General features: G+C 36.6%; 1 protein-coding gene across 7 annotated transcripts in view; it reads left to right on the top strand.

The window, feature by feature from the left end:
* The window catches only part of ADAMTS3 (ADAM metallopeptidase with thrombospondin type 1 motif 3), a 486,980-nt gene that overhangs the window by 7,814 nt on the left and 465,273 nt on the right, over positions 1 to 13,893 (top strand). The window contains exon 2 of one of the 7 annotated variants that reach the window (XM_072941182.1): positions 6,186 to 6,312. The exons of the other annotated variants lie outside the window; for them this stretch is intronic. The gene's annotated coding sequence lies outside the window, so the exon portion shown is untranslated. The remainder of the gene's footprint in view (positions 1 to 6,185; positions 6,313 to 13,893) is intronic. 7 annotated transcript variants of the gene reach the window in all.

Raw genomic sequence — 13,893 nt, 5'->3', positions numbered from 1 at the left:
CCATCTATCTGGGCACCATGGCCCAGCCAAGTTGACACATAGAATTAACTGTCTCATATTATAAAGAGAGAAAATGGAATCTTGTAACTATACAGTTACTCTTCTGACAATAGACAAGAATATGTACTAGTAAGATAAAATACTAAGTGGGTTTTATTTTATGGAAGATAACAGAATTAGAAAAATTCAAAGTTTTATTCCAAAAAGAAGTAAAGCATATTATTTGGGGAAGCTAAAACATCTTTGGATTTTTAAGTTAATTTGCTTGGAAAAGATTTCTCCCCTTTGAGTAAATGTTGGGCATATTGTCATAGAGAAACATCTGCTCCCAGGTAAGACCTATTTCTTCAACCACAGAACTATCTCCACAGCCCTTAGAGGTCCATGAATTCATAGTTTCTCAATCTTCACTTAATCTCTGCTCCTTTCTAAATCTCTGCTTCTCATATCTGCTTACTGTTTCCCTTTTTTATTCCTCCCATCTTTGTTCATTTGTTTTTATTGTGTTCAGCAACTTTTTAGTGTATCATAACATTTTGCAAGAAATAAATAAACACATTCTTAGTAGACTGCCCTATAGAGTATATCATTTTTATATTTGTTCATTTGGCAATTGTCCTTGATGCAAAATGAAAGGGCAAGGTACACTCATTTTACAGAATAATAGAAAAATAAAGCAATTGTTCAAATTTACTGATAAACACAATGAATAATAAAGATTCCCTTTTCTCTGAGGTCCAAATGAAATTCATACAATTTAGTAATGTATATCTTAGAATAAAAATAGTTTGTGTAGTGCTGAAGCTTCCCTTGAATAGGTTTTCCCCCAAAGCATATTTTATTGCTTATGTAATTATTTTATTTTCTGTATCTTGACTTCTAGAGCTATTCAGATGTTAATATGCCTTAAAAAATATTTCACTATGAAGTGACATGCATGACATATTTGTTTGTAATGACATCTTGCTGCCAAATTCCCAAAGGAGCAAAAACAAAGTTTCTCAAGCTCTCTTAACAACTCATCTGTATTCTTGCAGCATGATTCCTTGATTATGCATCACTCCTTTGTGTTGGGCCAAGGTCATAACTGATTTATCTACTTTGCAGCCTCAGAAAGAGACTGATATTTTATCTCCTAGAAGAAATATGATGAATAAGCCTTTCAATATTTTTAAGACTGAAAGGCTCTGACATAAAACCCTGGAATAGAGACTAAAACTTTTTCATGCTCCTGAAGTAATTAAATTCAAGGGAAAAGCAGTTGGTCCAGGTAAACAGTGAAGACAACAAGCTGGTGATCAAGGGCACTCCCTCCATGTTTCAGGAAGTGGTTGGTGGTGAACTCAAAATGTCACCAGCTTTTGGGAAAGACAACATCGCCTGTAATCAGCCTGATTTGAGTCGCTTTAGAAATAAGAATGGTGTGCTGAGAGTTGTCCTGGAGATTGTTCTAGAAAAAACACTCACTTATTACCAGAGGTTAAGGGAGAAAGGAACAGATTTTAGACTTGAATATAGTGGCTGCACTTAAGTGAGCTTTTCTCACAGGAACGTTTTCTTCCCTCCAGCTTCCCCCACTTCAGTAAAACAGACCTGCATCTTATTTATTGTTGTGTAATAGGAACCTCACACTGGGCTTGGGATAAGGCTGGATGCTAAAAAATTATTTGTTAAATTGAGCAAACGAAACTGATTTTTCACTACTTACGTGCTGTTTATTTTACCTTTGCTTATTCTGCTGTATTGGGGGATCTTACAATGACTGTGATTGGATGCTAAGGCTCAGAATGAAGTGACTAAGCAGCACTGGCATAAATAGTAACATCACCTGTTTTTATGAATCAACACACAAAAGAAGACTTAGAGGCAAATTTCAGGCTTAAATATAGAATGTCCATCTCTATACTAAGTCCACAGAAAACTTGATATCCTTCCAGCATCTACCCAAAGAAGATAAAATGTTAATTTCCAGGAAGTTCAGTCCAGTAATTCCTCAGAATTTCTTTCCTAAACTTTCTCTTAAAGCCAAACACTGTATAGTTATGCCCCTCAGGGCTGACTCATACAGTAGTGTTTTGCTTAATTACTTGCATTTGTTTATTTCTAATTCTGGCTTTAGAAGTAGAATTAGAAGTTGCACACTGATGGTCTACCTCCAAATATTGCTCACATAGTTGGTTTTGTTTGGTATTTTAAAAGTTAGTGTTTGTATTTGGGGGTCCTTCAAACCACCCTCAGGTTCAGTGAGTGATTTGCTAGAAGGACTTATAGAACATAGAAAAATGGTTGTACTCATGGTTAGAGTTTACTACATCAAAAGGATAAAGATTAGAATCAGCAATGGGAAAAGGTGCATAGGGCAAGGTCCAGGAGACAACAGGCACACGCTTCCAGTTGTCCTATCCCAGTACTCATGGGGGCAGTTCTTAATTCTCTCAGTGATGATATATGACAGCCTGCATAAGATGTTGCCAACCAGGGAAGTTTACCTGAGTCTTCATGTCTGGTGCTTTCCTTGGTTGGTCACGTAGGTATGACTGACTGCCCGTGAAGAATGGCTTTATTCTCCATTCTTTCCAGGGGTTAAGCTGATCACACAACCCTAGGTCCCTATAATAAATCACACTGTTAGCATAGACTATCTGATGTGGTCCAGGGATCTTAGGTAAACAAAATACTCTAATCAGGCAAGATATTCCAAGGGCTTAGAGGTTCAAATATTTCTTTGGAATGTGCAGAATGTAGTCAGCCCAGACCTGTTGAATGAATCCTCTACTGCACAGCATTAATAGTAAATCTATGAGATTTAGGAAGTTTTACATGAAATATGGATTTTTGGATTCTCTTGTGAAAACTGGATGATCCGGCTCATGTGCCAACCTTGCTGCCACTGATGGGAACTGAGCAGCCATTTTACTTTACTTCAGCTCACCAAAGTCTTTTGATGTTACACCCACCTTGTTTTGCACAATTATGTGACTTGCTCATCTCTTATAAGTATTATATTATAGATGATTTGGAAACTAAGATTTGTTGAAGATTCAGAATTAAATAAAAAAAGGTCATCCTTTTACCTCCTGAATTTATTTTGTGTCTCCTCGAGCTGTTTTTCTGTGCTGCTCTGTTCTTTGTCATTAAGAACCACTTATTTGCTTAACCCATGGGAAAAATTATTATTCTGAGAATATCATCATTATCCAAATAAAAGAACCAGAAGATTGCTCTGGAGCAATAGTTTTCAAAATTTTTTAATCTGGAAGCTAAAAAGAATTTGTTTCTTTGCAATAAAATAACTATAGATTGTCTACTTTTTCTAAACTCATTCATCCCGTTCTCCTCCTAAACTACCCTCACCAGAATTAAAGAAATCAATATTGTTTCTTACTTTATCTGATATCACTTAGTTTTAACTTGAGAGCCGGGAAATAAACTTTTAGATTACATGTGACCACTTGTAGCACTTTTTGTAGGGACCTGTTCTAAGTTGCTCCCCTACAACCTGGCTACTAAGTTGACTAATGAAAGCAATTCACAGAACAAAAATACCATACATCCAGGTATTTGTTAAATAAACATTCTTCAGAAAATAGGCATAAAATGATTCATATTTTTTGTTTGGTAAGCTTGATGAGTCCCAGCTCTGTGTCCTTTCAGATGCTTTGGCTGTCTTATTACAAGAACAGTTTGCTCTAGGCACACTCTATCAGTGCAGAGGTAGAACAAGGCAATTGAATTTCTCCTAATCCAAGGAGTCAAAAAAGGACTTTAGGGCTCAAGCCTCAGCGTTAACCATAAAGGTGCAGGCCAGAAGCTTCCAAGATTCCCAGTCTCTGTTCAAGTATGTTTGAAGGGTCATGAAAATATTTTAGCTAATCCACATGTATTGAATACCTTGAACCTATTTCTAACATTTGTCTCACTAGCAATTTCTCCAATAAAAACAATTTCTGCTGCTTGCTTCATTAGTTAGCAAAGCCTCAGCTGTTGACTGAGATATGGCTAACCAAAATGCCTTCAGTGGCCACCTTGGAGTGTGGCCTTTCTGAAAAAAACACCAGTTGACTCTTCCTGTAGTTTGGATTTTATACAGTGATCGCTTACCTTAGCGCTGAAGTTTGAACTAGCTGGCACATTCATAATACTACACTCTTTCTGCGGAATTATCTTAAAATAAGTTAAATATCTTAACATCTTTCCAGATTTCTAGGGGTAGTAATTTCCAGATTACAGCTTGAAAAAGAAAGTATATATCATATGACATGTCCCCTAGTCCAAAGCAAGAGTTGTGCTTAAAATATCCATGTATATAGGTATCTGTCATATTTCTTAAATTCTATGATCATTGTGGAGATAGGAGAGACTTTATGAGTTGATGGTTTTTATACTTTAACTCTTTTGCTAATACTTATTTTGAGAAAAATATGCCAGTTTTGTAAACCTAAAAAGTAATGACTAATAAAGGAATATGACATATTACATAGAGCATATGGTCATAAGTTAATAAATCATAATGAAAAACTAGTACCCGGAATGTAGGGGTTAAAAAAACTTCGTTTGCGGCAGCTTATTTGACTGGCTTTGAGATTTGTTCCCCATATCAATGGGCAAGCAACTTATAAAAATCTAAGAAATATTGTGTTAATCTTAGTGCAATAATGTAAAAACGAGGTTTTTCTCTTGAGTTAGAAGTTATCAAGAATTGAAAGTTCCATTTGTAACTGTGTACTTAGAGCCATTAAAAAGTCAGCTTTAGTACTGAAAGTCCTATAGGAAAACTAAATTTGTTATTAAGACTCTGGTGTTCTCTAGTTCCCAATCTCTTTTTCCCTCCACTAAAACAATTGTTTTTACAGCATGGTTTTGGATAACTAAGGTTTCTTAGGAGCATAAGGATCACATTATAGCAGAATAGAAGGGATTTAACGCAACATTAATAGTATATATGTGACTACAAAGAGACAGGTGGGGGGATTTGTGAATATTTGAGTCATTTTCTTTAAACCTTGTGATTTTGTGTTATGAGCAGACTTTTAGCTTATTAATGGTTATTCTTTTGATGTTTAAAAGTGTAACGATGATTTTTATTTCTTTAAAATTTACATCAGATACTTAAGCTTATTCTTTGATATCGATACAAAATTAAATATTACATTTTGTATATTTGCATACTCAGTTGTGTATAATACACATATAGTTATACCCTTATATATACCAGCTGTGAACCTTCTTTTCTTTGCCAAAGGGTTTTTCTTTCCCATATTCCAATTATAACCGCCTTAGGGTTTCTTCTCTTTGCCTGCTCGTTCAGCATCATTCACCCTGAAAGACGAATGTGATTGGGATCATGTATGAAATACAGCTGGTAAAGGAGCAGGGAGAAAAAGAGAAGTTCTGTGTCAGGAAAGGGGATGTTTTAGTGCAGGAACTACAGAAGGCAATAGATGTTGGGTAGTATTTCTCCAGCATTTGAAGGAATGTCATAAAATGTGTTAATCATTGAGGGAAACAAACCCTTTGGATAATTCATTCATGTGTTATCTTCGACTAAATCTGAAGCTGGTGCTTATTCTGCTAGTGATTTCCTGTCTACAATGGGGAAAAGAGTTACTATTTTTAATTATATGATAGTGAAACCCTTGACGGTAGGGCATATTGCCTTCATTTGAGAACCATTTTACTGTTTTTATTTTATGGATGTTAACAGTATATTTCATCAGTTTTGAATGGTTTCCTGTTAAGATTTAATGAGGGTGAGGCTGAGGGGTAAAAGGGACAGAATAAAATAGTTCTCAAAATTCTCTTTACAGTGCAATCCAGAAAGATCTCTGAATTTTGAATTCTCCCTTTAGACAAAAAAAAAAAATCAGAGGAACTGTGATATATATTTTTTTAAAATATTCATTAACTAAATAGGAAAAAAGTCACAGAGTGCCAATTATTATTACTATTTTTAATGTAAAGATGTAGAGTCCCAGTATTTAGAAAGAACTCTCAATTCATGATTGGATTGAGCCTAATCAGTGTATATCCATTAATTGTATACTAAATTTTATTACTGTTTCAGGTATATTCCTTTACATAACCAAAAATATTTCCTGAAAACCTTTGGCACATACATGTAATTGGCAAATATTTGTAGGATTATTACTATTACTATTATTATTATCTGAAATTTACTTTTATAGGTGTTTCACTAAAGAGTCTGGTGGTTATCAAGCACCACTCAGTTTCATAATGGTTCTGGAGAAGAGAACAGAGCTGTGAGCTCAGCCATCTGCATCAGCTTCGTCTTTATCTGATGATGGTAACCTGGTATGGTGCCTGGTATATATAGTAGGAATTCAATAAATGGTTTAGCTTGAGTAACTGGAAAAGAGGAATGCATAAACTGTGGTTGACACACTGAACTGTTGCATTTAATCCTCAGACCTCTCAAGTAGATACCATTTTTATCTCTGTTTTATTAATGAGGAACCTTGACTGGTGTGTTTTTGTACCTTGCCCAAGGTCATATAACATAATGAGTGGTAGACCTGAAATTTGAAGGCAAGTTCTTTGACTTACTGTTACACTAACTTGTTTTGCCACGGCATTCTAAATACTTAAATTTTTTTAGAAGGAAAGGAGAAGCTCAAAGTTTTCAGGGAGAATGCTTTTGAGACCTAGTGGTTTTGCTGTCCCAGGACAGTGATTGATGTATTGATTTTAAAGGGATATATGAATGCTCTGAGTTTCTGCTTTGGGCAGGAGATTTTTTTTTCTTTTAATGCAAACATTTCCAAATGGGAAAGGGAAAAAAGATCTTAGAAATATTTATTCTTTCTTGAAAAGTCTTTTGAATACAGGGGAAGAAAAATCCCAGCAATGTGAAGCTGGGGCTGAGATGCAGGTGCCGGTGACTTTTGATACATCCAATTACAGCGTTTATTCTAATAACGACACCAACTTACTGTCTTTTAATTTTCTACTCAATTTTCTGCTCTAAGTTTAGATTTTTGCAACATTAAAGTGTTTCTGAAACAGTTTCTACAGAAACCTCTCAGGCAAGCCACTTAAGTCAATAATTAGAAAGTCATTATGTGTAAATTATGTGAAACAAGCTGTGTGCCTGGAGGAACAGATGGGAAGGAGTGGTTTCAGAGATTCCAGCAACAGTGGCCTCTATCTTTCATTCCTTCTCTAACAGCCCCTTGGAAAACAAGCTTTTCAAGGTCCCCAAGCATGTTCAAGATCAATACGTAAAGTCTGTGTGCCATGTCTGACCTCCAGTAATCTTGGAGCCTCACCTCACCCCAGAACTTCGACTCTTCCCTGCTCCCTCTCTCTTTCTGCCACCCCAGTACACATGTGTGATTTCAGCAGTGGGTTGGGGTGAGGGTTGGGGTGGGGAGCTGTGATGTACTTGGATATTCTCCAAGTAGTCCAGCTTTCTGGGATAATTTTATTTGTTACACTTAACTGAAATTGATGCAACCCCCTTCCTTTAACCTCACATTACATGTTTGGTGGGAACGCAAAACAATTCCTAATATTTGGGGCAAAATATGATTTTCTTAGTGCCCAGCAAGGGGTAGAGATTATGATTTTCCTGATGGATTCCTGCTTCTGCCTCTCTGAACTCTGTCTGCTCTGCACTTTACTTCTCTCCACTCTATTCTTTGCTGCCTTTCCCCAGATCAAAAAATTCAACCTATTCTGTCATTCAGAACAATTTAATTTTCTGCAGTCACGACTGCAAACTTAACTCCAGACCTACTTTTGCATATTCAAAAAAAAAAAATCAGCAGCAAGCTTGCAAAACAAAGCTTCTGGGCTCTGTTAGCATTAGGAAGAACCCTCAGAAGCTTTAAAATGACAGTTTTTCCTTTATCTTGGGCCAGCAGCTCAAGTTCTTGGGTAAGGCTTTCTCCTCTTTGAAAGTAGAAGGCTGCAGTCAGTACTGTTTGTTTTGCTAATAGAAAATACTTCCCAGGTTTCTTGTTTCCAGGCAGAGAAACAATTATTACTGCAGGGGAGGAAAAATGTTTCCTCTACTTTTCTTTGGCCAATCCAATATTCAAATTAACATACGACAGATTAACAGCACAAAAACAAATTTAATTACATACATACAAGGGCCTCATAGTATTATGAGACCCACAGGCAGTCAGGCAGTTGAGGCTTATATGTCATCCTGAGTTAAGGAAAACAGGGTAGGGGTCTAGGACTTCAAAGGGGAGGGAGACAATTCACAGGAAGCTGGGAAGAGCAAATGTTTTGTAAAGCCGAGCTTCCGTCCAGTTTACCGCACCCAGCCCACATTCTTTGCAGGTATCTCCAGTGACAGTGCTCTTCCTGGACCAGGCCTCCTATCCAGATTCTTTTAGGCAGTTAAGGGAGAGGTAAAAGTTTTTCTTGAGTCTGCTGGGCCTTGACTGCCTTCAGTTCAAAATAGTCTGCTTGCCAAAGGGGCCTATTTTGGGGAGACTTGTTCTGATCACCTTCATGACAGCTAATGTGTCTGTCTTGTAAACAACTAAATAATCAGCCTGTAGCATTTTACCTTACATAAATAAAAATTTAATGAAGAGATAAAATAATAATGTGTGAAAAGAAATGTACTAGGATTCCTGGCATATAGCTATTACTGGAAAGTGATAGCTGTTATAATTTTAGCCGCCAGTCTTTGGTTTGTCTCCTCCTCTCTATCCCTTTAAACGCTGGGGTTTCCCAGGGCTTCTCTCTTTCATTGGTCATACTTTACTTATCCTTTCTAAGCAGTGTATTCTACTCTGTAACCACATGATGAGGCACTTTATATTAAAAGACCAGGGAAATAAAGTCTCAGGAGTGACATGAAGTGCTGAGACCCACAGGATGAGTATGGGCCTGACCCCTTGAGGTCAGAGGACTGCACCACCACTACAGGGGGTTGGTAGCTCTGGGAAAGACTACTTTGGCTTTAAGTCAACCACCAAGCATGAGGTATCTGAAACATGGCATTCCAAATATATCCCCCACTTACTGCTGCTGTTTCTTCTTATATTAAATCACATCCTCTCTGATTTGCTAAAGCAATGTCACTGGGCTTGACTCTGGCTTCATCTTCTATTACTGTTCATGCACATCATTCACTAAAGTACAGTGATTCTTCAAGATGCTGAGATGAAAAAAATTCATTTCATCCATGCTCAGTGCTATAGGTGGGACATACTCATATTGTTCTGGGCTCCCAATGTTATATCTCTTTACTTGACAGTCATTCACACAACCATTTTTTTAAAAACAAAAGTTATTAATAATGTTCCCTCTCACTCTCAAAAATATCTAGATTTGAATGATAAATTGTATGGGCACCCTCCTTAAAGTCCACCCAACCTAGAGTAGTAGGGTAATTGGAGAGAAAGAGAGAGAGTATTTTAATTTCAGTCTCTTAATATGCCCAACCCTAGCCTCCCTCATGACAGCAGAGGTCCTGGCATTGAGCCAAAGTCATCAGACTTTGACCATCTCTTATGTCAAGTTGAATGACTTCTTCAGAACCCTTAGTATACTTTATAGAAAATTAACCTCAGCTTGGACCTCATCAGTGCTGCAGAGGTATTCTATTTGCATTGAATCCTAAATGATGGGGAGTAAATTTTAATCTTTTCCATATATGGAAGCTCTCTGGTATCCCTGAATTCTGTATACCTGGGGTATTATTTGGTTGAGCCCAGAAACTCCAGTTTTACCTTTGGTCTTATAAAACATGATTAAAATTGTGCACTGATATGACTCAGCTAAGAATGAAGATCTGTCCAAAGTTACAAGTCATCATCGCTGAGAGACTTACAAGCAGCTTTCAATTTTTGAATGGCAGCTTCTTAAGCTTTTATTTATGCACATAAATATACATCATATGCACATTCATGTATGTAAGCATAAAAAGAAATCTAAAGGTTATTCATCAAGTGATAAACTGTAAAAGCTGTTTTCAAGTGAAACTAAGGAATAAAGGCACACATAGAAATCACCCTGGTTACTTTTTCATCAGCAAACATTTTTTGAGAATGAGCAGTATGCTAGGCATTATATGAAGAGCTGTCTTTTTGAATATATAAGCAATAAAATGACGTAATTTGGGGAAGACTTGAATGTTTTTTGAAGTTTGTAGTTATCTGGCCAAGTTAATTGCACATGTATCCTTTTCCCACAGAACGTCATCCTCACTTCCAGTGTAGCATATATCACACTTTATTATAGCTGTTTGCTTCCATTTTTATCACCTCTCCCAGACTGTGATCTCCTTGAGTGGAAACTCTGTCTCTTCAACTTTATAATGCCAACTACTGTCTCAGTTCCCAGATTATAATAGATGCTATTTTTTTTTCTCTTGATGCTAGATTCTTAACTTTTCTTTATATAAGTCAATTTAGAGCTAAAATAACTGAAGTTGAAATCTGTAGAATAACTTCAGTAGCAGACTAAGAAAAAAAGGCAATTACAGAAATGATTTCCTAAGTTAACTGAATTGAAAATAAACATCCAGACTTCGAGGTAAAATTAGCTTGAAGTTTAGAGGACAATATGTACGTTTCAGAACGTTGGCATACGAGGAACTTTATTTTGAGTAAGCACCGTGTCTTATACTTGTCTACTCCACTTATATAGTACCTTCAAGTAGATGCTAAATAAATGCTGATAGAATAAATGGGTCTACATTTGTCATAGGATTTTCATTGAATGTTCTACTAGAGGTAGCATTTGTTTTGATGTTTAATACTTACCTAATAATAAGGAAAGCTAATTGCTGGTTATAAATAAGGCATATGCTTAGGAGTTAATATTTCCTTAAGAACAGAGCAATTATTAGATGCTCAAGAAATATTTGGCAAAAAAAAAAATCAAGTTGCTACAGTGTTCTCTGTGACTGGTTTAGCGAGATTGGGCATTTTCCCTATTGTCATTTCTTATTCTACATCTGTTGTAGTTCTTATTTTTATGCTGATACTGCTTATACAGTAGTCCCTCATTATCCATGGGGGATATATTCTAAAATCCCTAGTGGATGCCCGAAACCCTGGATAGCACCAGACCCTATGTATACGATGTTTTTCATATGTATATATACTTACAATAAAATTTAGTTTATAAATTAGGGACAGTAAGAGATTAACAACAACTAATAATGATGTAGAACAATTGTAACAATATACTGTAATAAAAGTTATGTGAACATGGTCTTTCTCTCTCAAAATATCTTACTGTACTGTACTCATCCTTCTTCTTGTGACAATGTGACATGATAAAATGCCTATGAGATGAGATGAAATGAGGTAATGACATAGGCAATGTGACTAGTGTTAGGCTACTATTGACCTTCTCACAATATGTCAGAAAGAGGATCATCTGTTTTGCGATCCTGGAGCCATGATGATATACAGATGGTTGGCTGTCAGGGGCAGACAGTGTTGATAGTGGGTGTCCCAGGGAAGACACAGGGGAGGCTAAGAGATTTCATCACTCTTCTCAGCATGGCATGCAATTTAAAACTTATAAATTGTTTATTTCTGGAATTTTCCATTTAACATTTTTGGACTGCTGTTGACTGCAAGTATCTGAATTCTCAGAAAGTGAAACCAGTGGATATAGGGGAACTGCTGTAGTTATTTATTTACTTGTTGATTTTACTCACTGTGGACCCTTCAAGGGGCCAGTGTGTGTCAGCGTTACTCAACCTCTGAGAGTCTCAGTTTCCTTGTCTATGTACCTGTGTGTGACCACTACCACAATCAAACTATAGAATAGGTCTGCCCTCCTATAGATTCCCTTGGGGCCTTTGCAGACAGACCTTTTCCACCAGCTCCCAACTCCAGGCAACCACTACCCTGCTTTCTGTTATTATAGATTAGATTTCCCTTTTCTAGATACTAATGTGAATGGATTTTTCTGGCTTCTTTCTCTCATCATATTATTTTTGAAATTAATTCACAGTGTTGCATGTATCAGGAGATCACCCCTCTTTGTCACTACACAGCCTTACACTGTATGGATATACTAAATTTTGCCTATTTATTAACTTGCTGATGGATATTTGAGTAGCCAGTTTTGGACTATTATGAATAAAGCTGCTATAAACATAAACAAGCACACATCTTTTGTTTAGTGATATGTTTTTATTTCTCTGTCAAAAACCTAGGAGTAGAATTACTGAGCTAAATTGTAAGTACATATTAAACTCTATGGGAAACTGGCAAACAGTTTTCCACGATGGTGATGCCATTTTAAGTCCCTACTAGCAGCATCTGACAGTGCTGGTTGCTCTATCTCACTCATCTTTGATATTGTTAGGTTTTAAAATTTTAAACATTCCATTGGGTATGTAGTGATATCTCATTTAGTGGTTTTAATTTGCATTTCATGACAACCAAAAATGCTGAGCAGCATTTTATACAGCTATTGGTGATTCATGCATCTTCTGTTGTAAAGTGGCTACAAAATCCTTGTAAATACCAATTAGGTCTTTTTTACATCTTCTATTTCTCTCATCATGTTTATGCTTTCCTCTGTCTTCTTGAGTATATGGAGCATATTTAAAATAACTGTTACAATGTCTTTGTCTGCAAATTCCATTAACTCTGTTGTTTTTGGATTTGTTTCTGTTGATTGGTATTTTTCCTGCTTATAGGCCATATTTTTCTGATTGTTTTCTTGCCTGGTAATTTTTGTTCTGATGTCAGACATTGTGAATTTTTTGTTCTTGGCTGCTGGATTTTGTTGCATTCTTTTAAATATTTTTGGGCTTTGTTCTGGCAGGCAGGTAAGTTATTTGGAATCTGACCCAGTTAAGGCTTACTTCTGAGTTTTGTTTAGGCATGGCTAAGAGTAGTCTTTAGACAGATGGTCTATAGCCTAAGGCTATAAAGATTTACCTCTGAGGACTCTACCAATGGTCCCCTTTATTATGAGATGTTTTCAGTCTGTCTTGTGGGACAAAAATCATTCCTAGTGCTGGGTGAGATCTGGCAATTTGTTTGTTTGGCACACTGCTTTTTGGTGGTTATTTACCCCACCTTGTGGAGTATGACTTCTTGTAGGCACAGACAAATACTCAACAAAAGATTCAAGAGGTGCTTCCTCTTATGTACTAACAACAAATTCTAAGTGCTTTTACTTTCTCATATTCTGGTCTCTACTTCCTCAATTCAGTGAGATGGCTGGGCTCTGTTTGTGCTTCCCCAGTCTAAGCTGAGGCATGGGAACTTTCTAGGCAGGAAACCAGGGCTTATTTATTCATTTCTATTCTATCAGAGATCACAGTCCTGTTCTATCTGTTGTTTAATGTCTGAAAGCATTTGTCGAGGTATTTTGTCTAGTTTTCTAGTTGTTTCATGTGGGAGGGTAAATTTAGTCACTGCTACTTCTTCATGACTAGAAGCAGAGTCCCCTCCTTAAGCTACTGCGTATCCTGGCAACTTTGAGGGTAACTGAGTGTCATCTTTTGTATACTGACAGTCACTGTGATTGTGCTAATGGGTTGGGTTAATTATAGCATGTCAGCATATATTAGGTGGAATTTTTACTAAATAATGTATTTTTCTCAGCTTGTACAGAATTGGGCTTTTTAGGCCATGAATTGACATAAAGTCTTCAAGTAAATGGGAAGCACAATATAATATTCATTTTTAATCAGTAAAGACCAACTTGACATAGTTTAAAATATCAACAACATCAAGAAAAAGTATTTATAGGGGTATCTCATAGAACTCCAAAACACCTGAGCCCGTAGCCTACTGGAATAGGAATTAAAACATACGTCTGTAACCCAAGCAACGCTCTTTCTCTCCAGTGCCTGGTCCTCACCATACAGCTTTATTCTTTTCTATCAACTGGCATTATCTTCTGCTTTGTGTGCATGAGGCTGAATGGCTA

Source organism: Vicugna pacos, chromosome 2 (assembly GCF_048564905.1).
Source record: "Vicugna pacos chromosome 2, VicPac4, whole genome shotgun sequence".
Taxonomy (NCBI): Eukaryota; Metazoa; Chordata; class Mammalia; order Artiodactyla; family Camelidae; genus Vicugna; species Vicugna pacos.
Note: the sequence above shows the minus strand (reverse complement) of the source record. Positions and strands in the feature narration are given on the sequence as shown.